At 40.7% G+C, this 25,340-nt stretch overlaps 1 long non-coding RNA gene across 1 annotated transcript in view; it reads left to right on the top strand.

Moving 5' to 3' along the window:
• Nucleotides 1–5,599, top strand: part of LOC126175698 (uncharacterized) — a 408,285-nt gene extending 402,686 nt beyond the window's left edge. Inside the window, exon 3 of the long non-coding RNA XR_007535604.1 lies at nt 381–5,599. This is a non-coding gene — a long non-coding RNA (uncharacterized LOC126175698). The remainder of the gene's footprint in view (nt 1–380) is intronic.
• Nucleotides 5,600–25,340: the final 19,741 nt, after the last annotated feature.

The raw sequence follows: 25,340 nt of genomic DNA, 5'->3' as shown, positions 1-25,340 counted from the left end.
ACTCCTGTCCGTCATTTTTAATTGTGTTCAGTATCTAAGAGAACGCAGGGAAAACTCTTCCCTACATTTATTAGAGCTCAGTGAATTGCTAAGGTTAGTTTAAACATTACATATACATCTGTGTATGTTTCATGCTGTGTGGAAGCTCTCATCAGGAGCAACAGAAAATTCTAGTTATTAAGAGACTGTAAACTTCTCATATTGCTCTTACGTCACTTGATCTTGTCATGCTGCTTAAGCCAAATTTCTTTGATATGATTTCCAACCCATCTTGTCAAAACGCTCATCCTCTAACGTCACTGCTTCTGCTGGAGCGGTGAATCGTCAAATGTTACCAAAGCGTGACACTATATAACGAACATGTGCTTGATTCCTTTTAGGTTGTCGTCGACCGAATGTTGCCAGCCAGTAAGTGCTCTGGAGCCGACGACTTGCTGAGTGATCACCACCATCGAGGCGTCGCGAGGTCTTGGGGACAGCCCAGGCGTCCGGTCCGCCTGCCCTCTGTCGGTCGTGTGGGGCGACATATCCTGGAAGAAGATGGAGAGTGGATATTGGTAGTGAGCATTATGAACTTGCTATTTTCGTGATCATTCAAATTTTAATATGTAATATGTTACGCAGGAGGAAAAGTGAAAACATGGTTGTGTAAGGAGTAAGAGACTAAAGATAAAAAATATAACCGAACTGTACCAGACTAGTGGTAAGATGTAGTAAGGTGCTGTGCAGCTTCCACCATGTTAAGGGTGCCACAAATGACTTTTTTGATGTAGCAGTAATAAGTAAATATTGTGCTGTGTATGAAGTAAAGTGCTAATAATCCAAAGATCTCATAATGATGGTAGAAATTAGGTCTCCAGATCTACAAATTTGGCGCAGCTGTGTCGATGTGAATGCAACCAACATGTGACTTCTGCTGTCATGTCTGAAATGAAAACAAAATGCTTCTAATCTCTGGGATGCGCACTACATTCAGTTTCTTCAGCATATTCAGTGGAAAAATATCCTTAATAGACACTTCCAGCGTCATCTTGGAGTTCATGGAAGGAGCAGTACATGCTGTAATTTCAGTGCACACACACACACACTCACACACACACATACCCACAGAGGAAAAAGTTAAATGTGTTTGTATAGCCACCTTGTAAACTTCCTATAGTGTCAGGCATTTTTATGCAGTTTTAAAACAATATGATATTGTGAAATAGTTTGGAATGAATGTTTATTGGAGAGCCTGAACTATACCTGTTTATTTTTCCTATAAAAAGAATATTTTGTAATATTAAATAATGACATTTTTGAAATTTGGAACAGGATAAAAATATGGAACATCATCCTTATTTCTAACTTTTTATGGTGGTAATAGTTTCAACTGGAAATTCAATCGAAAAATAAGTGTCAATCACTTTTTCGTTTGGACACATTATTATTCATATCTATTTGCCACTCTGTATGTTAATATGTGATTGTTTACTTTGGACAAACTATGATGTGAACTCATGTATATAATTTATTGTTGTCATCTGCTATTATTATTCTAGATTGTTGAGAGTTTTTCTATTGTTACTACAGCTGTCCTATATACATTAATATGGCTATACTGTCATTGTTATTAACTGAGAACAGAAACTGGTGCTGTAAATGGACCTTTAAAACAATTATATTTTCTCATCTCTTTAGGAGCTTTATGTTTGACATCTCAAAACACTGCATAGACTTGATACAGTAAACCAAGAGAGAGAATATATAGAGGGCAGGTGCCAATGTGTTTTACTTGTTCCAAAATCAGAAATTAATAAATAACTTTTTGTTAATTTTTATAGCCAGCCAGCCTGCAGTTGTAAATTATTTGGTACTGAACAGCTCCTATAAAGCAAATAAAGTAATTTTAGTGATCTGCAAGAGCAGAAAAAGATAATTAACCTCTCTGCAAAGGGGTGTTCATCACATGTGTTGGATTAATACTAAGGTCTAAAGGCACATTTCGAAATATTCTTTTCTGTACTCAAAATTCTCCCTGATTTACATAACAAATTGGTAATGACTGCCCATTGAGTTTCTTTTTGATGTTCACTTGTGAGAAAGTAAAACAAAAATGATTGTGTTTTGTAGTCTACTTCATCAAAATTCCTCCACATATGTACACAAATTTAAATATGACTTACTCCAAGTTGATATACATTTACTGTTTCTCAATATATAGATCATCTACATCAATATAAAACTGTGTGAGCATGTAAAACAGTTTTACTTTCAACTACATAAAGAAGTACGTTTACTTGATGTTAGATGTAATGATGTTAAATTAGGTGTAGAAAACACATAGTTTTGATGACATATAATGAATTCATAAATATATTTCCCACAAATTCAATATAAATAGATCGTATTTGTCCATATTTAGCAGTCACTTTATATACTGGTGTATACAACACTCTTTAATATGAAATTTCTATTGATGTCAATGTTTAAAGAAGAAATTTAGCTTCAGTGTTTTATAATAAAATTATATTCTATATATAATTATGTAATTAGTATTATATCGCCGAAAATCTACTATTTTAGTAACAACACAGTTACTAATAAACTTCTGTGTGTGTATAATATTTCCCTAAATTATTCACACAGGCTTTGAATGGCACATTTAATGGAAGAAGATGGTTATCTATCAGAATCAAATATAAATTAATAATTGAATCTTCAGAGATATTTATATAAACAATTATGTTTTCTAGATGTTTTAATTGAGGGAAATAAAATGTGAATGCTTTTATGAAAAATGTAATGAGAGGCTATAACCATAATAGCCATTATGATCAAATCAAAGAAGTTTCTAAAGCATTGAGTACCATTCTCTTTCTGTTCACAAGACTTCAATTCTTCTATTGCGTCCATTTGCTGTAAAAATATTATCAGAATATTTTTTATAATGTACACAGCATGCCAATCATGGTCCTTATACTTTTTTAAAAGAATTGATTTTTGTACTGTTGTACTTTAGAAACGCAAACTTTTGAAAAATATTATAGTTTCTTGAAGCCAATAGCTATAAGAATTTAAAAGTATTCACAAAGTAATGATGAAGAGGACCTTCCATTAAAACCAAAATTGTCAATGACACATCAGAACACCCATCCGAATTAATTATTATAATGTACTTATTAATGTTATATGTCAATGGTATATGTGGTAGTGTGAAATATTAATATGTACGCTGATGCAGTGTGTAAAAGGCTAAGTTGTATGTAAATGCTTCAAATTTGTGCATGTAGTATTACCTACCTAATTCAAAATATATAGTGTTGTTGTCTGGTTCAAAACCAACTTTATGTTGAAAAGTCTTAGTTGGGAATGAATGTTTGTTTTAACACAGATTGCTTGGAGGATTTGTGATATCTTATTCCCTCCTATTTATGTGCTATGACCTCCTACATATTTTGTAACTGCTATTACAGTTGTAATATTAATGAAACTAGTAGCTATTAATTAAAATATTTTCAAATATATTATTTAGCTTCTTTTATTAATAATCGATTTCATTTTACACTACCCCATTACTGTGACCTGCCATACCAGTACAAAATACTTAAATGACAAATCTGTAAGAATGTGATATAAAATACTTTGTAATGAATACTTGAATAATAGAGAGGTAAAGTAAGTGATAATTATCTTTATAATTCTCAAACTCTTCATCAAATAATACTAAGAGATACCATTCCATAATTGAACCACTCATAAATTACAATTCATAAAGCATACTCTCAGAGCATAGAGAGTTTTTGAGGAATGAAACATAAAAGAGAATGAAAATACGATTGCTTTGAGCTTTTACATCTATTTTCCACCAAAGAAAGATATTTATTAATGTTAGTACTTATATCAAGCTGCGGGCCCATTGCAAACAAAATTACTATGATATTTGTTACATCATTTAGACACTTTACGACATACCAACAAAAGATGGAGTTTTATTTTAGTTATGAATAATAACCAAATAATAGTTAGTAAGAAATACTGCTTAGCTTCTTAAAGTCTAATATCACTGTTTAAACAGTTCAAATTGTTAATGGTTTCTATTTCTAAATGCTATTTTCAGTAGTATAACATGATGTGGGAGGTCATGTGCAAATGACATAAAACACTAAGTATAACAATAGAGTAACTACAACTGACTTAGCTTATTATCCTGATGAATCAAATAATTAACAAAATCTATACAGAAGAAGTTAGAAATAGTTTTCAAAACAACTCTCATGAGAGATATGGTTAAGACTTATATCTGTCCAACTGTAGAAATGACAACTTTCTTTTACAAGAGACAAAAAATATCTGCAGAAAAAAGGAATGCTTAAATCGTTATACTTCAATGGTTTAGTTATTTATAATGTTTGGGCTTTAATTTATGTTGCACACAACACATTGTTGGAGCACTGTAACAGAAAGTTATGGGAAACTGATTGGTCAACATGTGTTGTTGGGGCTTCCCTTTTTCATGGGTTATTCATTCTTACTTGAACAGCAAATGACATCCAGAACCCTTACAAAAGAGTAAAATTATATGGATCATGTGGATCCTTCACCAAGAGCCATATATTATCTCACTTTTGTTGCAGCATATGTATTATGCAGCACAAGAACTTAAGGTATCACTACTAGCAACAGAGTGAGCCCAAAATCACTGTGAGTATTGTTGCCTAATACATACAAGATTACAACAGTAATTAAGAAATGAAGTGATTTTTTAATGATGCAAATAATAGCAGTCACTATCGTAGTTGGTCCAGTCACAAATTTAGGCAGAGAAGTGTCATACATTCATGCACAATAAATAAAGACAAGTATACTAAAGAATTTTAGTATTCATGGCACGTGAGATTTATAATCTAAACATCTTAGCAGCAAAACTAGGTCCAGCACACATTTTAAACTGGAAATACTTCAATATTTGCCATTTAAAAAATGAAACTAGGCCCATACTTTCCACTGAGCAGAAAGAGTAGCAAACAGAACCGTTACCAGTTTTTGAAAGGTACTTTATACTCTTTACATTGTGAAATAAAAAAAATCGTCAAATATTTACACAACAAGCAAAGAAATGAGAGTGTTGTCTAACATTATATATAATAACATTTTGACTGTATTTTTGTTCTTAATTTTAAATTTGACCATCAATAACTGTTGTCTGCAAGTATCTAAAAACTCAGGGAAAACAATGTGTGAGTTACGTACAGAGTAAAGTACTACAAACAGCTTGGTGTAAGTAGTGACACGCTGTTACTTTATGTTTTTAGAATTATATCTTCTAGCCATATTCTTACTTCAATAAAACATTGTTCATGAAGTTCTGTAAAGAAACAGTGTCACACTAAAAGTAACAACGGATGTCAGGCTATTCATAATTCTGCAATAAGGAACACCCTCATAATAAAAGCATTAATGATAACTTGAGAACTATAAAAATGACAGTCCTTTCATCATAATGAGTACTAAATTTTTCTTTGACTAATAGCAGTATACATAAGCACCAAGAATAGGATTGTGCATACCTGTCCTTTAGCCCATGTACATTACAAGTAGATAGCAGCAGTTACATTGTCATGAATATGTTTTAATAACATTGTATATGTCCATTGACTATACATAATAGTAACAGTGCTTATCACTGAGATTTGAACAGAGAATCAAAAATGAAGGAAGTGACTTAATTTAAGTATCATCTTATAAGATATTTTGAGTAATAACCATGTAGTACACTGAGTTTCTCTGATAACTGTGGCAGTAAAGTATGTGAATAATTACTGGATCATGACAGTCTACCATACTCATTTCAGCACACATACAGCATTTACCTGATGAATTTTAATGAACCATAGAATATGTCTAGTGCTACATGTGATCACCATGCTGAGTGACTCAGTGTCACTTCCCAAGAAATTTCAATAAGGGTCATATATGGTGAAACAGAATGTCAGTCAAGGTGATAAAAGACGATGCTGCACTATTTTCACACATAATTTTCTAGTGACAAGAATCAAAGTCAGTTTCAGAGATAATTTCACTCAGCTTAGATAAACAACAACATTGTTGGCGCCAATGAGTGCACAAAAAACTGTGGTACTAGATACTGGTCATGCAGTCCTTCATATATGGCACAACTCAAATTTCTTGGCATTTAGAAGAATTCTTCTGTCCTCCACATTTGTGCCCAAAAGACCATTCTAATGTAAATGTTAATATCTTTTGACTACAACAGCATTTTTAATAACAGAAGTGTGGACAGTTGCTGAATCAGGCAGCATATTCCTAGTACCTACAAGCCATCCTAAAATAGTGAGAAATCGTTTTACATAAACTAACGGAGTATATATGCGCCTATGGCCGGATTTCTCTCGATGTAGTAATAATTTAGTGAGCACTTGTTGTTTCAAATTCTTCTTACTGACTTACATTCTTTCAAATTTGCTTTCCTGCTCCAACTGGCTATCGATTTCACTGAATAATGTTTTATCCTTTAGTCCAAACCAGTATGGATATGTAGATATCAGTAACCTGTGGGATGGACACCTCTCACATGTAAAATGCATACTGATATGCTGAGTACTGATGACTAAAGGATTAGGCAGTAATGAAAATGGAGGAATGTAATTTTCAGGAATAGTATCCTTGATATTTAGCATGTCTGTCAATGGATATTTGTCAAGGCCCATTGATGACAGAAGTTCCAAGGATTCTATATTAAAACTGAAGTAGCGAAAATTTTCAGGAAAATGGACATTGATGAATAAGGCACTAATGCTAGTGTAAATGGCAGTGATGATGAGGGTCAGAAACAGTGAATTTAGATGCCTTATTCTTGTAGTTTATATTCAACAGATATTTTAAGCATAAATTTCAGAAGAATACTGGGACAAGGGTTGTATCAATGAAAAGGTATCCATAAAATGTGAAATAAATTTTAAATATAAATTTTATGCTACAATGAAATAAATCCACTTTAAATTAAGTGCCACAAATTGGTTGAATAAGAATGGGAATATGAACAGAAACAAGCTTTTAAGATAGAGGTTATTCAGGTCTGCAACAAAATAAGTTTTTTCAGTGCAGTTTGACTGAAAAATTGTTGCATAAAAGAACAAACTATCAGTAAATCATACAGCGTAGAAACTAAATTGTGATTTATTAGATTAAAGATTGGTGGTTATTATCAAAATTTCACTTATTAATCAATAATAAAGTACTGCTAGAAAGTAAAATATAGTATTTTGGGGGCAGGATGTAAAAGGAGCAACTTAATACAAAATAAATAGACTATTATAGGATGAACTAGTCTTAGGGAAGGTAACACCAAGTAATGTTCCAACAGAATCTGAGTTGCAGTTAAGAAGTCTTCCATTAAGATGGTAGTGCATATAGTGTCACATTTTTGATGGTGAAAACAAGTTAGCTTATCAGCTTTATAAAAGGGGTGGTTTGTAAAGGAGAATGAAAACTGAACATAGCATTTTAAAAGATAATGTAACAGATCACAAACATGAAACATATGCCAATGCATATAAATACATGATGGTACATTAATCAGTTATAAGAAGTACTGTAAATTTTATCAACATGGACATACAAAACTATAATTTATCAGTGTATGTCTGAGGTGTGTTCCCCTACTGATCATACAAAGAAAAATAATCTTATTGTTAGCAGCCATTTGTTACAGGGACCACATTAGGAGATCCATGAAATCATGTACATATGGGGCAGTGTACTGGAATCTGGAGGGAGGTACCTAGAATAATTTTGGGAAAACAAATGATTTGGGAAATAGTTTCCATGATTCCATACTGAATGTAAAAAAACTCCAAAAATAAAATTTTTCGTTTCATTTACATACTATGATGTAGCTGCCCTCGATTTTGTAGGAGGATTGTAGATAGTTTCATCATTTGGTTCTACATACATACACTCTAAAACAAAAACAAAAAAAGACGAAGCACCACAAAGGAATCATCCGAATAGGACGGAAATCAGTAGGTGTGATGTACATGTACAGGCAAACAAATGAGTACAACTTTAGAAAAATTGGGCGATTTATTCAAGAGAAAGAGCGCTACAAATTGAGCAAGTAAATAATGCGTCGGTGCACCTTGGCAGTTATTCGGCTTGGCACTAATTGACAAAGTTGTCGGATGTCTTCCTGAGGGATACTGTGGCAGATTTTGTACAGCAGGCGTGTTAGATCCTCGAACTACCGAGACGATTAGAGGACCCTGCTCATAATGCTACAATATTCTTGGTTGAGGAGAGATGTAGCGACCTTGCTGGCCAAGGCAGGGTTTGGCAAACACGAAGATAAGGAGTAGGAACTCTCGCCGTGTGCGAGCGGGTATTATTTTGCTGAAATGTAAGCTCAGGATGGCTTGCCATGAAGGGCAACAAAAGGCGGCGTAGAATATCGTCTACGTACGCGGAGCTGTGAGGGTGGCTCGGATGACAATCAAAGGGGTGAGCTATGAAAAGAAATAGTACTTCAGACCGTCACTTGTGGTTATCGGGCCGTATGGCGGGCGACACTCAGGTTGGTATCCAACCGCCGTATGGGACTTCTCCAGACGCATCTCGGCCTGGAATCCGATTGATTGGAGTATAATTGTCTTCAGTGATTAGTCCTGCTTCGAAATGCGTACCTATGACCAGCGAGACATGTTTGAAAATGGGAAGCCATCCTGGGTTTATATTTCAGCAAGATAACGCTCGCCCGGGCAAGGTGAGAGTTGCTACTGCTTGTCTTCGTGCTTTCCAAATGCAATGTTGGCCATCGACCGACCACTCCCCAATTGAGGAAGTTTGGAGCATCACGGGCAGTGCCCTCCTACCAGCTCGGGATTTTGTCGAACCAACGCGTCATTGGACGGAATTTGGCACGATATCCCTTAGGGGGACATTCAACAACTCTGTCAATCAATGCCAAGTCTAATAACTGCCAGGGTGGACCAGCGTGTTGTTTACTTGCTCAATTTGTGACGCTCTTTCTCTTGAACAAATCGTCCAATTCTTCTCACATTGTAATAATTTGTTTGTATGCACATGTACATCATTTCTACCGACTTCCGTCCCTTTCAGATTCCTTCGCGGTGCGTCGGACTTTATTTTTTAGTGTATTTACTCCTAAGGCCACTGTGCTCTGCTTGGCGGAGGGCACTTTGCATCAGTATTAACCATCTCATATCCTATTCCACTCACGTACTGAGAAAAAAATGGCTGTCTAAATGACTCTGTACGTGCCCTAAACTTTCTTTTCATGATTTATACGTGAGACATACAGTGGCCACAGCAGGATGGCGGCGCTGTTCTCCAAATTTACCATACAGGGTCTTGCTAGAACCACGTCGTTTTTCTTTCAAAGATTCCCATTGAAGTTTTGCGAATATCTCGACTACAGTTTTGTGTAGGCTATAAAGACTTGTTAACATTATAGCAATGTGACTCTACATAAGTTCCACGTTTGTTGCCACCACGACGATAAGGACTCCAAATGTTGGATGATTACTCCAGGCCGCGCGGGATTAGCCGAGCGGTCTAGGCGCTGCAGTAATGAATGGACTGTGCGGCTCGTCCCGGCGGAGGTTCGAGTCCTCCCTCGTGCATGGGTGTGTGTATTTGTCCTTAGGATAATTTAGGTTAAGTAGTGTGTAAGCTTAGGGACTGATGGCCTTAGCAGTTAAGTCCCATAAGATTTCACACACATTTTTGAACATTACTCCAGAATAAGTCGCACTAGCGCCTGGTACACGTTTCGTCTTCTAGACGCCCTGCGCTTTCTCCGAATCCTACGCCAAATCCAAGTCTTCAATTCGCTTCCCCTAATTTATTTTACGTGTTCGTTCCATTTCATGCCACTTCTTACTATTACCCATTTATGTGTATTTGATGAAGCATGTTCCAAACGTTCGCCACTGATCAAATAATCAGATGCTATCAAGTTCTCTCTCTTTGTCGTGGGAGTTATATTTATCTAAATTTAAAGAAATTTGCCGACTCATTGCCAACAATCGAACTTTTGTACTTGTCAGTATGCATTTCGTTACGATGTTCCTTCGCAAACACTTGATGTTACTTTCGTTTCTGTTGATCGTTCGCCTTACAGGGTTCTGTTATTATAATATTCGTCGAGGCAGTCGCATATCTGCGAAGATACTACATATGGGCCACATACAGCCTTCCAAACAAAACGTCTCCATATCCGGGAACGGCCTTCCAGCCAGTGTCGTGTCACTGCTTGGTGCGAGAGCAGGGCTCTCTGTGGAACATGCGAGCAACTAGGACAGCCAGCAAGGTCCGAGGCGTATGTGCAACACAGGACGTTCTGTCACTCCATTACCCTCGCAATACCTAGCAACTGCAGTATATGACGCGGGTCGGAAGTTGCCAGTGCTTAACGGAATCTGCCGTTTTCATCACGATAGACATCTTTTTAAGGAGTTGGACGTTCTGACTACTGCTTCACAGAATATTTAGTTCCTCATGAAATTTGTTATAAATAATCCACTACAGTCCAGAGTGAACAATGATGTACGTAATTACAATACCCGAAGGAAAAACGACGTTCATTACTCCACTTTAATGTTATCTTTAGCACAAAAAAGGGCGCAGAATGCTGCAACAAAAAAATTTGATCATTATTCAGTGATATAAAATGTCTGAGAGACAGCAAAGAAAAATTTTAAACCAAACTGAGAAAGTTCCTTCTTGACAGCTCCTTGTATTCCGTACAACAATTTCTGCCACCGTAAGGTGTAAAAGGTGGTGGGTAGGAAATATTAACTCACATCTGTATATCGTTTTTCTGTTTTTTTAAAAAAAGCAAAAGAAACAAAAATATTAGAAATGTTCGGAATGTAACCGTGTGAACAAACTAATTTTGCGATGTGAATGTAAAATGACTCGTTCCACATCATTACGATCTATCGTACAAAATGATCCATGGAACAAGTAACTAACTAACTAATAAACTAATTAAATAACCCGCTACAGAGTGGCCGAGCGGTTCTAGGCGCTTCAGTCCGGAACCGCGCGACCGCCACGGTCGCAGGTTCGAGCCCTGCCTCGGGCATGAATGTGTATAATGTCCTTAGGTTAGTTAAGTTTAAGTAGTTCTAAGTTCTGAGGACTGATGATCTCAGCTGTTAAGTCCCATAGTGCTCAGAGCCATTTGACCCATTTTTTTAACCCGCTACAGCCACAGTCCCTAGCCCTATATCCTGCCAAACATATCTGTTTCAAAGACTAAAAGACATAGTACATGGAGCCGTCAAATGAAAATGATACAGATGGAAAAAAGTAAGTAAACTGTTCATTAGCTCAAAAGTAATCCCCATAACCGTTAATACATTTAGGTCAGTGTGGGACAAGATGGTGAACACCTTTATGAGAAAAGGTTTGCTGTTCCCTAAGGAACCCTGATCGTATCTAGGCGTGCACCTCTTCGTCCGAAGCAAATCGATGGCTACGAATGTATTTCCTCAGGGCTCCGAAAATATGGAAATCGGATGGAGAAAGACGGGACTCTAAGATGTGTTACGGCTTCCCAGTGAAACTTTTGCAACGTAGTCGAAGCAACCTCGACAACATGTCAGCGGGCATTATCCTATAACAGAACGATGTCGTCTGTCAACCCATTGCTCACTGACTTCTCGGAACACGGAACCAAAATTAATGCAAGCTGTACGTGGACGCTTTGCAAAAATTGAAGCATACAGTCCAAATGCCCGTTGTTGACAGAGGGCCTCATTCCGTTGCATAAAATTTTCTCTCTCGTTTCGAGTACGCTGCAGAAGTTTCGCTGAGAAGCCCTTACATATCTTCCGTATAGCTCCAACCTCTTCCCATGCGATTTTCATAATTTAAGAGTCCTGAAGAGATACATTTACAGCTGTTGTTTTGCTTAGGAGGAAAAGGTCCACGCCTGGGTACAATCACGGTTCCGTAGGTAACCGCAAACATTTATCCATGAAGGCGTTTACGGTCTTGTCTCACAGTGGGAAAAAATGTATTAACAGTTACGCCCAACACTTTTGAAATAATGAATAGTTAACTCACTTTTTTCCATGTCTCATTTTCATTTGACTGCCCCTCATATTAAGTCCAAAACAAGATTGCGTGTACATCAAAACTAAGCTAAGCGCATGGCACGAACATTCTAGTCGCATTTGCTGCAGTTGTCGCTGCCAACTAGTGCTGATGATTCGGAATCTAAATACAGCTGTTTCATAATGAATCGGCCGATAGTGGGGCTTATGGTGCTTCTAAATACTCTGCTGACTCAAACTGGAACGAACAAAAGCTATTCGCTGGCTATTTCCCAACAAAAGCACTTAAGAAACACTAAATTAAGCGCAAAGCACAAACCTTAAGCTATGGCTGCTGCTAGTGTCACTGCCATCTACAAAGACCAGTCACATTAATGTGACCACGGATTACGTTCGACGTCAATGTACAATAAACGTCACAGACGGCGAGTGGCAGCACTAGCAGTGGAGGGTGCACAAAGCGTGACAGGGGGACGTGGGAAACAATACAGTCGTTGTCGTAATGCGAAAACGAAGCGATCTACACTCATGCTCATAAATTAAGCATAATTGCAGAATGTGGTGCCACACAGTGTGGCACTACACAAAACTGGCGCTAATAGCATAAGCACATAGGGAACACATACGACACAGATTAGTGATGAGTTGAGAAAACCGTCCCGAAACACATGTGCTACAAAACGCGACAGTTCCCTGTGCATGTACCCCGACATCAATATGGGATATGATCACTATGCACACGTATACAGGCCGCACAACAGGTTGGCATACTCTGGATCAGGTGCTCGAGCAGCTACTGGGGTATAGCCTCCCATTCTTGCACCAGTTTCTGTCGGAGCTCCTGGAGTGTCCTAGGGGTTTGAAGACATGCAGCGATACGTCGACCGAGAGCATCCCAGACGTGCTCGATGGGGTTTAGGTCTGGAGAACGGGCAGGCCACTCTATTCGCCTGATATCTTCTGTTTCAAGGTACTCCTCCACGATGGCAGTTCGGTGGGGCCGTGCTTTATCATCGGTCAGGAGCAAGGTGGGACCCACTGCACCACTGAAAAGTCGGACATAGTGGTGCAAAATGACGTCCCGATACACCTGGCCTGTTACAGTTCCGCCGGCCGATGTGGCCGAGCGTTTCTAGGCGCTTCAGTCTGGAACCGCGCAACCGCTACGGTCGCAGGTTCGAATCCTGCCTCGGGCATGGATGTGTGTGATGTCGTTAGGTTAGTTAGGTTTAAGTAGTTCTAAGTTCTAGGGGACTGATGACCTCAGATGTTAAGTCCCATAGTGCTCAGAGCCATTTGAATTTTTTGTTACAGTTCCTCTGTCAAAGACATGCAGGGGTGTACGTGCACCAATCTTTATCCCACCCCACACCATCAAACCACGATCTCCGTACAGGTATCTTTCAAGGACATTTAGGGGTTGATATCTGGTTCCTGGTTCACGCCAGATGAAAACCCGGCGAGGATCACCGTTCAGACTACTATTGGACTCGTCCGTGAACATAACTTGGGACCAATGTTCCAATGACCATGTGCTGTGTTCTTGACACCAGGCTTTACGGGCTCTCCTGAGACCAGAGGTCTGTGGAATGCACCTTGCAGGTCTCTGGGCGAATAAACCATGTCTGTTCAGTCGTCTGTAGACTGTGTGTCTGGATACAACTGTTCCAATGGCAGCGATAAGGTCCCGAGCAAGGCTACCGGCAGTTCTCCTTGGCCGTCTGTGAGCACTGATGGTGAGATATCGGTCTTCTTGTGGTGTTGTATATTGTGGACGTCCCGTAGTGTAGCGCCTGGACACGTTTCCTGTCTGCTGGAATCGTTGCCATAATCTTGAGATCACACTTTGTGGCACACGGAGGGTCCGTGCTACGACCTGCTGTGTCTGACCAGCCTCCAGTCGCCCTAGTATTCTACCCCTCATAACGTCATCAATATGGGTTCTTTGAGCCATTTTCAGCACACAGTCACCATTAGCACGACTGAAAACGTCTGCACACTTACTCGCTGCACCGTACTGTGGCATGCACCAACACACCTCTGCATAAGTGGACTGCTGTCAGCGCCACCGTGCGACGACCACAGGTCAAATGCACCGCATGGTCATACCTCGAGGTTATTTACACCCGCAAACCACCCACCAGAGTGTTGTTTCACCATGTATCAGCATTATCCTTAATTTATGAGCATGAGTGTATCTGACGTCCAAAAGGTCGTTAACATTGGCTTTCGGATCAAGAGTGGTAGCATTTCCGAAACGGCTAAGGATGTAAACTGTTCGTGTGCCGACATGGTTAAAGTATAACGTGCATGGCAAAATGCTGCTATCCAAAACTGGTGCCGAGGCAATTCTGTTGCACCACGGGCCACGAATCACGCAGGCGAGCGATGGGATGCAGAGATGTGTATAGGTGAACAGTCGTGCTACTATTTAGCAACTGAACGCCCAGATGAACCAAGGGGCTACCAACAGGGCACGCTGTTCATCGGCAACTGAACGTCCACTGAGTGCCGGTAGATGTCATTTTCAGATGAAGCTCGTTTTATGCTTGATCGGACTGAAAGAAAACACCCTACAGCAATCGTCGAAAGGGTACCGGTTGGAGGAGAGAGTGTTATGGCCTGGGGAATGTATTCGTGGCTTTGCCTGAGGATCTCGTCATTCTGGAAGGCACAATAGATCAACATAAGTATGCATCTATCCTTGGGGACCCTACATGCTGTTTGTTTTCCTTCGTCACGGTGACATCTTCCAGCAACACAATGCAACCTGTCACATAGGTTGCAGTCGTTGGTTCGAAGAGTACTGAGATGAGTTTACCGTGCTCCCCTGGCCACCAAACTCAGCAGATTTACAACCTATCGAGAATTTGTGGGACGAACTCGATCGTGCTCTACGCGCCATCGATCCCCAACCGAGAAACGTAGCGCAGCTGGCTGGAGTCGATATGGCTGCACATCCCTGTCGGTGCCTTTCAGAATCTCATCAGTTCTCTTTCTGCACATCTCGCAGCGGTCCTCGCTGCGGTATACGGTTGGTTATTCAGGGTTTTGACGGGTGGTCGCATTAATGCGACTGGAAAGAGTAGCTGCTAATGCATCGGAACCTGAAGCACTATTAGGAAAATAATAAAGAGGCAAAAGAAGTTCTGACAGCAGGGAAGGTTGTGGAATGTAAAGAGCATAAAGTATATGTAGAGACACCAAAATGAAAACAAAAAGGAAACAATAGAATATGAATGCCTATTTACAAAGTAGAGGCTGTTTTCGAGGTCGAATAAGAGGTGGAAGTTTCCAAAAAGACAATGGATAGGCAGTGCATGCAGAAGTAAACTTCTCGAGTGTTGCATCTGAGCTTCGGTCTGAGGCGAAATTGAGAAACCAAATGAGCGCCTAAGCTTGAGAAGAGCTGCTTTGTAAGTATAGCCTGAATGGGAAACCCGGATATTGACCGGTTCAAAGAGACAGAGAAGGGGCTGTGGGAGCGTTTCAAGATTAGAGTGAAGAGATTTACTAGATCGCACTGTGGGTCTGTGAAGATAATGAAGCAATAAATAGGGGTGTACACAGGGTGACAATTATTGAACTGTTGCTGTTGTGGTCTTCAGTCCAGAAACTAGTTTGATGCAGCTCTCCATGCTACTCTACTCTGTGCAAGCTTCTTCATCTCCCAGTACCTACTGCAACCTACTTCCTTCTGAATCTGCTTAGTGTATTCACCTCTTGGTCTCCCTCTACGATTTTTACCCTCCACGTTGCCCTCCAATATTAAATTGGTGATCCCTTGATGCCTCAGAATATGTCCTACCAATCGATTCCTTCTTCTAGTCAAGTTGCGCCACAAATTTCTCTTCTCCCCAATTCTGTTCAATACCTCCTCATTAGTTATGTGATCTACCCATCTAATCTTCAATACTCTTCTGTAGCACCACATTTCGAAGGCTTCTATTCTCTTCTTGTCTAAACTATTTATCGTCCACGTTTCACTTCCATACATCGCTATACTCCATACAAATACTTTCAGAAACGACTTCCTGACACTTAAATCTATACTCGATGTTAACCAATTTCTCTTCCTCAGAAACACTTTCCTTGCCATTGCCACTTTACATTATATATCCTCTCTACTTCGATCATCATCAGTTATTTTGCTCCCCAAATAGAAAAAATTCATCTACTACTTTAAGTGTGTCATTTCCTAATCTAATTCCCTCAGCATGACCCGACTTAATTCGACTACACTCCATTATCCTCGTTTTGCTTTTGTTGATGTTCATCTTATATCCTCCTTTCAAGACACTGTCCATTCCGTTCAGCTGCTCTTCCAGGTCCTTTGTTGTCTCTGACAGAATTACAATGTCATCGGCGTGCCTCAAAGTTTTTATTTCTTCTCCATGTATTTTAATTCCTACTCCGAATTTTTCTTTTGTTTCCTTTACTGCTTGCTCAGTATCCAGATTGAATAACATCATGGATAGGCTACAACCCTGTCTCAATCCCTTCCCAACCACAACATTCCTTTCACTCCCCTCGACTCTTATAATTGCCATCTGGTTTCGGTAAAAATTGTAAATAGCCTTTCGCTCCCTGTATTTTACCCCGGCCATCATTCAACTGTATGAAATAAAATCGTCGGAAATTCTGAACGGTTTGCATTAAGACTGCGGCCGCGGGGCAGTATAGGAATTAGTATGCGTGATATGGATTGGTTTAGTGACGAAGCCCACTGTCATTTGGATGGGTTCGTCAATAAGCGAAATTGGCGCATTTATGGAACTGAGAGTCCGCATTTCGCGATCGAGAAGTCTTTTCACCATCAAACGGATGACTGTGTGGTGTGCAATTGGGACTCACGGAGTAATCGGTGCGATATTCCTTGACGGCACGGTGACCAACGAACAGTATGTGAAGGTTTTGGAAGATGATCTCATTCCCATCATCCAAAGTGACCCTCATATCGACAATATGTGGTTCATGGAAGACGGAACTCGACCCCATCGAAGCAGGAGAGTGTTTTATGTACTGGAGGACCACTCTGGGTACCGCATTCTGGCTCTGGGGTACCCCAGCTGAAAACAACCCCTGAGGAGGTTATCGGCTGCATCGATGTACCGACACTTCAGCGGGTCATGCAGAATTTCGCTATTCATCTGTGCCAAATCATCGTCAATGATGGCAGCAATATCGAACATGTCGTAACCTTAATCTGAATATCTGTAGTGACGTTTGCATACTGAATAAAGTTTGTGGACGCCGTAGTTTATAACCAATTTCGTTTTTTTGTATAGATAAATAACTGTCACCCTGTGGGAGTCGAAGAGGAAAGTTAGACAAATTACGTAGACCTTGAAAATATAAACGAAAATGAGGAAGATATTATTGAGATATTTTTATTTGACTGAAAATGAGGTGTGGGAGCACAAGGAGAGCTAATATCAGCAAATAATGCAGGTTCGCGAGGAAATTCTGAGATTATTTTGCTTTTTATTAGACTTATATATAAAGAATACTGTCGTTATGTACCTTATAAGGACACACATTGAACAATCTGCAGAAAATTGATTTTCGCCTTTTAGGTGGCAGCCAAGGTAAAGGACTGTACCATGCAAGGTGTTCACACAGGTTAAATATTGCCCTCAAGTAAAGACAGCACTCAGCCACTGTTAATAATGCATTAGTCACGTTAAAAATTAAACATATTTCGTGGTAAACATGTGATGTTGACTGATTTTCTTTGTGTAAAAGTGAGGTGGTTTTACCATCGATGATCTAGTGTTTACTTCATTGCAAGAACTAACCTGTATTTTCACACAGTCGGCGTCTCACCATGTAAATTTTCAACAAAATACCACAAAACGTGTTCGCATTCAAGTTTTAAAAGACGAAGTAATGAAATGAGCGGAGTGTAAACAATTCTTTAGACTGTGGAAAGGATAGCAGGTTCCACGGAAGATAATGAAGACTATAAGACAGCATACGCCGGTGAGCCAAAGCTTGACAACCACCCGCTTGATAGCGTGTTGCCCCACCTTTGGAGCGCAACACAGCAGCAATTCTGCATGGCTTGAAAACAACAACTCTTTGACACGAATCCGAGGATGTGTGGTCCTAAGTATCTGTGCACAGATCACGCAGTGCCCATAAATTATGGGCTGGTGGTTTCTGTATGCGAAGCTAGCGCCCGGTATCACCGCAGATGTGCTTCATCAAGTACAGATAAGGCGACTTTGGTGGCCAAGATTTCAGAAGTCACTGTCACGCTCCTAGAAATCTGCAATCTCCAAGATCTGTGATGAGGCGTTGATGTCCAACACCTAGTCGCCCGCGGCAGATGCACATGAACAGGCGATCACCTACGCCGTTTCCGAAATGCTCGTCCACAGGCGCAAGGCCAACAACATTTTTTGACGATGATGATGTTTGGTTTGTGGAGCACTCAAATGCGCGGTCGTCAGCGCCCGTACGAAGTCCCAAATTTTACACAGACCAATTTTTTTTACACAGTCCGATCTAGCCACATTCATGAATAATGATGGTGATGAAATGATGAGGACAACACAAACACCTAGTACCTGGGCAGAGAAAATCCCCAATCCAGCCGGGAATCGAACTCGGGGCCCCACGATCCAGAGGTAGCAACGCTAGCCATTAGACCACGAGCAGTGGGCTCCTTCGCTTTATGGAAGTCGCTCTTGTCAGTAGATTTCCACTTTTGTCACTGCAATGCTTCCGCATTCCAATCTGCCCGCTTATATACGTTCCTTAACGCGTCACGTGACCGCAGTTCAAACAGACGGCGTTCAGTTTCGGGGTGGGCAGTGGTCATAATGTTCTGGCCAGTCAGCGTATATTTTTATAGTCTACTACAATTGAGAAATAAGCAGTGTTTTTTCACCTGGCTGTATATGAGCTGACTGTACTACAGTTTTGGGTGTTGAAAAAATGGATCAAATGGCTCTGAGCACTATGGGACTAAACAGCTGTGGTCATCAGTCCACTAGAACTTAGAACTACTTAAACCTAACTAACGTAAGGACATCACACACATCCATGCCCGAGGCAGGATTCCAACCTGCGACCGTAGCAGTCGCGCGGTTCCGGACTGAGCGCCTAGAACCGCTAGACCACCGCGGCCGGCTGTGGGTGTTGACTTATTCAGAAAAATAATAGAGTTCATAAAGTGGAAGGAAAGCACGGAAATAATAAAAAAATTGCATTTGAGAAATAAGTGCCTGATAGAATACTGAGGCAAGAGACTTAAAACTGAGAAGTTCTGGGGCAAAAAAGAAAAAAAAAATCGTCTGGCAAAGAGGAAAGTGAAGTGGAAAAAGACTTCGCTTTCAAGGTAAAATAAGAAGAAGATATATCGAAACGGCAAAGTACATCTACATCTACATCTACATTTATACTCCGCAAGCCACCCAACGGTGTGTGGCGGAGGGCACTTTACGTGCCACTGTCATTACCTCCCTTTCCTGTTCCAGTCGCGTATGGTTCGCGGGAAGAACGACTGTCTGAAAGCCTCCGTGCGCGCTCTAATCTCTCTAATTTTACATTCGTGATCTCCTCGGGAGGTATAAGTAGGGGGAAGCAATATATTCGATACCTCATCCAGAAACGCACCCTCTCGAAACCTGGCGAGCAAGCTACACCGCGATGCAGAGCGCCTCTCTTGCAGAGTCTGCCACTCGAGTTTGTTAAACATCTCCGTAACGCTATCACGGTTACCAAATAACCCTGTGACGAAACCCGCCGCTCTTCTTTGGATCTTCTCTATCTCCTCCGTCAACCCGATCTGGTACGGATCCCACACTGATGAGCAATACTCAAGTATAGGTCGAACGAGTGTTTTGTAAGCCACCTCCTTTGTTGATGGACTACATTTTCTAAGGACTCTCCCAATGAATCTCAACCTGGTACCCACCTTACCAACAATTAATTTTATATGATCATTCCACTTCAAATCGTTCCGCACGCATACTCCCAGATATTTTACAGAAGTAACTGCTACCAGTGTTTGTTCCGCTATCATATAATCATACAATAAAGGATCCTTCTTTCTATGTATTCGCAATACATTACATTTGTCTATGTTAAGGGTCAGTTGCCACTCCCTGCACCAAGCGTCTATCCGCTGCAGATCTTCCTGCATTTCGCTACAATTTTCTAATGCTGCAACTTCTCTGTATACTACAGCATCATCCGCGAAAAGCCGCATGGAACTTCCGACACTATCTACTAGGTCATTTATATATATCGTGAAAAGCAATGGTCCCATAACACTCCCCTGTGGCACGCCAGAGGTTACTTTAACGTCTGTAGACGTCTCTCCATTGATAACAACATGCTGTGTTCTGTTTGCTAAAAACTCTTCAATCCAGCCACACAGCTGGTCTGATATTCCGTAGGCTCTTACTTTGTTTATCAGGCGACAGTGCGGAACTGTATCGAACGCCTTCCGGAAGTCAAGGAAAATAGCATCTACCTGGGAGCCTGTATCTAATATTTTCTGGGTCTCATGAACAAATAACGCGAGTTGGGTCTCACACGATCGCTGTTTCCGGAATCCATGTTGATTCCTACATAGTAGATTCTGGGTTTCCAAAACCGACATGATACTCGAGCAAAAAACATGTTCTAAAATTCTACAACAGATCGACGTCAGAGATATAGGTCTATAGTTTTGCGCATCTGCTCGACGACCCTTCTTGAAGACTGGGACTACCTGTGCTCTTTTCCAATCATTTGGAACCTTCCGTTCCTCTAGAGACTTGCGGTACACGACTGTTAGAAGGGGGGCAAGTTCTTTCGCGTACTCTGTGTAGAATCGAATTGGTATCCCGTCAGGTCCAGTGGACTTTCCTCTGTTGAGTGATTCCAGTTGCTTCTCTATTCCTTGGACACTTATTTAGATGTCAGCCATTTTTTCGCTTGTGCGAGGATTCAGAGAAGGAACTGCAGTGCGGTCTTCCTCTGTGAAACAGCTTTGGAAAAAGGTGTTTAGTATTTCAGCTTTACGCGTGTCATCCTCTGTTTCAATGCCTTCATCATCCCGGAGTGTCTGGATATGCTGTTTCGAGCCACTTACTGATTTAACGTAAGACCAGAACTTCCTAGGATTTTCTGTCAAGTCGGTACATAGAATTTTACTTTCGAATTCACTGAACGCTTCACGCATAGCCCTCCTTACGCTAACTTTGACATCGTTTAGCTTCTGTTTGTCTGAGAGGTTTTGGCTGCGTTTAAATTTGGAGTGAAGCTCTCTTTGCTTTTGCAGTAGTTTCCTAACTTTGTTGTTGTACCACGGTGGGTTTTTCCCGTCCCTCGCAGTTTTACTCGGCACGTACCTGTCTAAAACGCATTTTACGATTGCCTTGAACTTTTTCCATAAACACTCAACATTGTCAGTGTCGGAACAGAAATTTTCGTTTTGATCTGTTAGGTAGCCTGAAATCTGCCTTCTATTACTCTTGCTAAACGGATAAACCTTCCTCCCTTTTTTATATTCCTATTAACTTCCATATTCAGGGATGCTGCAACGGCCTTATGATCACTGATTCCCTGTTCTGCACATACAGAGTCGAAAAGTTCGGGTCTGTTTGTTATCAGTAGGTCCAAGATGTTATCTCCACGAGTCGGTTCTCTATTTAATTGCTCGAGGTAATTTTCGGATAGTGCACTCAGTATAATGTCACTCGATGCTCTGTCCCTACCACCCGTCCTAAACATCTGAGTGTCCCAGTCTATATCTGGTAAATTGAAATCTCCACCTAAGACTATAACATGCTGAGAAAATTTATGTGAAATGTATTCCAAATTTTCTCTCAGTTGTTATGCCACTAATGCTGCTGAGTCGGGAGGTCGGTAAAAGGAGACAATTATTAACCTAGCTCGGTTGTTGAGAGTAACTTCCACACATAATAATTCACAGGAACTATCCACTTCTACTTCACTACAGGATAAACTACTACTAACAGCGACGAACACTCCACCACCGGTTGCATGCAATCTATCCTTTCCAAACACAGTCTGTACCTTTGTAAAAATTTCGGCAGAATTTATCTCTGGCTTCAGCCAGCTTTCTGTACCTATAACGATTTCAGCTTCGGTGCTTTCTATCAGCGCTTGAAGTTCCGGTACTTTACCAACTCAGCTTCGACAGTTTACAATTACAATACCGATTGCTGCTTGGTCCCCGCATGTCCTGACTTTGCCCCGCACCCGTTGAGGCTGTTGCCCTTTCTGTACTTTCCCAAGGCCATCTAACCTAAAAAACCGCCCAGCCCACGCCACACAACCCCTGCTACCCGTGTAGCCGCTTGTTGCGTGTAGTGGACTCCTGAATTATCCAGCGCAACCCGAAACCCCACCACCCTATGACGCAAGTCGAGGAATCTGCAGCCCACACGGTCGCAGAACCATCTCAGCCTCTGATTCAGACCCTCCACTCGGCTCTGTACCAAAGGTCCACAGTCAGTCCTGTCGACGATGCTGCAGATGGTGAGCTCTGCTTTCATCCCGCTAGCGAGACTGGCAGTCTTCACCAAATCAGATAGCCACCGGAAGCCAGAGAGGATTTCCTCCGATCCATAGCGACACACATCATTGGTGCCGACATGAGCGACCACCTGCAGATGGGTGCACCCTGTACCCTTCATGGCATCCGGAAAGACCCTTTCCACATCTGGCATGACTCCCCCCGGTATGCACACGGAGTGCACATTGGTTTTCTTCCCCTCTCTTGCTGCCATATCCCTAAGGGGCCCCATTAGGCGCCTGACGTTGGAGCTCCCAACTACCAGTAAGTCCACCCTCTGCGACCGCCCGGATCTTGCAGACCGAGGGGCAACCTCTGGAACAGGACAAGCAGCCATGTCAGGCCGAAGATCAGTATCAGCCCGAGACAGAGCCTGAAACTGATTCGTCAGACAAACTGGAGAGGCCTTCCGTTCAGCCCTCCGGAATGTCTTTCGCCCCCTGCCACACCTTGAGACGACCTCCCACTCTACCACAGGTGAGGGATCAGCCTCAATGCGAGCAGTATCCCGGGCAACCACAGTCGTAGTTCGATCGGGGGATGCGTGGGACGAGCTGGCCGTCCCCCACAAACCCCCATCCTGACCCCCACAGTGATGCCCATTGGCAACAGCCTCATGCTGTGTGACCGAAGCCAACACTGCCTAAAGCTGGGAGCGAAGGGATGCCAACTCAGCCTGCATCCGAGCACAGCAGTTGCAGTTCCTATCCATGCTAAAAACTGTTGTGCAAAGACCGTATGAACTAATCTACAGAGAGCGCAAACAAATCGACACAAAATTTAAACGGTTATTAAAATACAAGATTGCCTAGTAAATGCAGTAATGCTGTTACTTGCGCACTGCTGACACACTGCTCGGCGGCGGAAGGAGACTACGTGATTTTACACTATTCAGGTACTAAAACACCATGCTACAACTATCAAATACTATAATACGCCCAAAATTTATGAATTAAACTATGCAAGTACCAAAAACACGCAAAGAAATTAAGAATTAAACTATGTAACAAATGAGTGAGCTAGGAGTATACGACTTGCTGCTGCAGCTGCTTATCCAACGGCGGCAGGGAGCACACTGACTGTGACCAACCGACACTGGCCGTTCAAAATTTAGAAGAAGTATAACAGGAGAACAGTAATGTTGGCTAGCAAAGTATATCTGTTGAAAGATTACATACATTATCTCAATCATTCATTGCAAAATCTTTTAATCGGACTTTGACTACGGGAAACAAAAGTGGTAGACAGGAGGATACTGCAGTAAACGTCAAGTATGCATAAAAATCTATTAACAGAGCTAGAGCTCTGGTGGCATTAATAGGAAGTTGGTTAATCAGTATGCTCCTGAATTTCCAGCCTCAACTGTCCTGTATGCTGGTACTGAAATTTGAAGCTGCCTGATGAACCAAGCACATATTTTTCATATGAAGGTAGCCGTTGACTGTATTTTGTAGCGCTATTTTACGTGGTAGTATATCCATGCATGAATTTAGAGGATAGTATGTTAGGGTACTGACTATCAACAAATTAAATTAAATCCCTAAAACACCGAAAACTACTTGGTGAAATATGAGCACCTTTTGAATAAGAATGACTGAAATTAAGTATCTTCACATCAAGAATTATCGACAAACAAGTTTTCAGTTTAGCAAAGTGGAAGGAGAATAATGTACAAGATACACAGATAAAAGGGTAGGTAAATATAATTTTTAGATGATATAGTGCAATTTCGTCTCTATGAAATAAAAGGAGGAACAGAAATTAAATTGAAGTACTGGTGTTGCGTTCTTCTGAGAAGTAATTAAATCAGAATTTGAGGCAGCATTATAACGTCCATAACAAGAGCAGAAAATTGAAATACGTATTAATATATTCTCATCTTTATTATATTAGTCTGCTACAGTAAAAAAAAAAATAAAAAAAACGCATTTGGTTACCTGCGTTAGTTGTCTTCCGGCCCAGAGCCTTTGTTGGCGAGCACATACGTTTGTTGGCGGTGCACAGTGTCAACATGTCGTATATTGCAGTAAAATTTTTTGTATTACACTATAAAAACATTAATCGGATTTCATGAAACAAATATAGACTGCGAGGTTCGACATTGTTAATATGAAAATCTGCAAATAATGGCTCGCAAATCGACACTAGGGTTACCAGACACTCCGTTTCTCCAGGATTTCTCCGTGTTTTATTGTCTAATTACGGTACGCCTTTTTTGCGTTCCCCAGAGTCCCTAATAACTCGTTTTTTAAGTTCATGTCCATGCAAATACTTTCCCGAATTCCACTACGAGATCGCCTGGTAACCGACTGAAAAGAACCACGATTGTAAAACGGATGCTTCTCGAGGAATCTGCTGTTGTCGTTGGAATATAGTGCAAAATAAAGGAGACCTGAACATATCTGTGGAATAATGTTCTGTAACAAGAGTTTTAATTAACCAATTAATAAAATTTAGGAAAAAAGTTTAAATTTTTGCAGGTGTACTTAACTTCTCTAGTGCAAATTTCTTGACAAGAAACCACAGAGGATGTATTTCACTACATTTCTTTTACTGTAAATATTAATGAAGAATTGAAATCAGAAAGAAAGAAAAATATGGACTGTGCGTAAATCCTGCACAGAGAAATGAACAAATACCACTTCGACAAATAGATAAAAATTTTTTTCCTTCTCTCTGTAACCCGTAGGACTGTATATACATTAATGCAGTACTATATT

Source organism: Schistocerca cancellata, chromosome 1, assembly GCF_023864275.1.
Source record: "Schistocerca cancellata isolate TAMUIC-IGC-003103 chromosome 1, iqSchCanc2.1, whole genome shotgun sequence".
Classification (NCBI taxonomy): Eukaryota; Metazoa; Arthropoda; class Insecta; order Orthoptera; family Acrididae; genus Schistocerca; species Schistocerca cancellata.
Note: the sequence above shows the minus strand (reverse complement) of the source record. Positions and strands in the feature narration are given on the sequence as shown.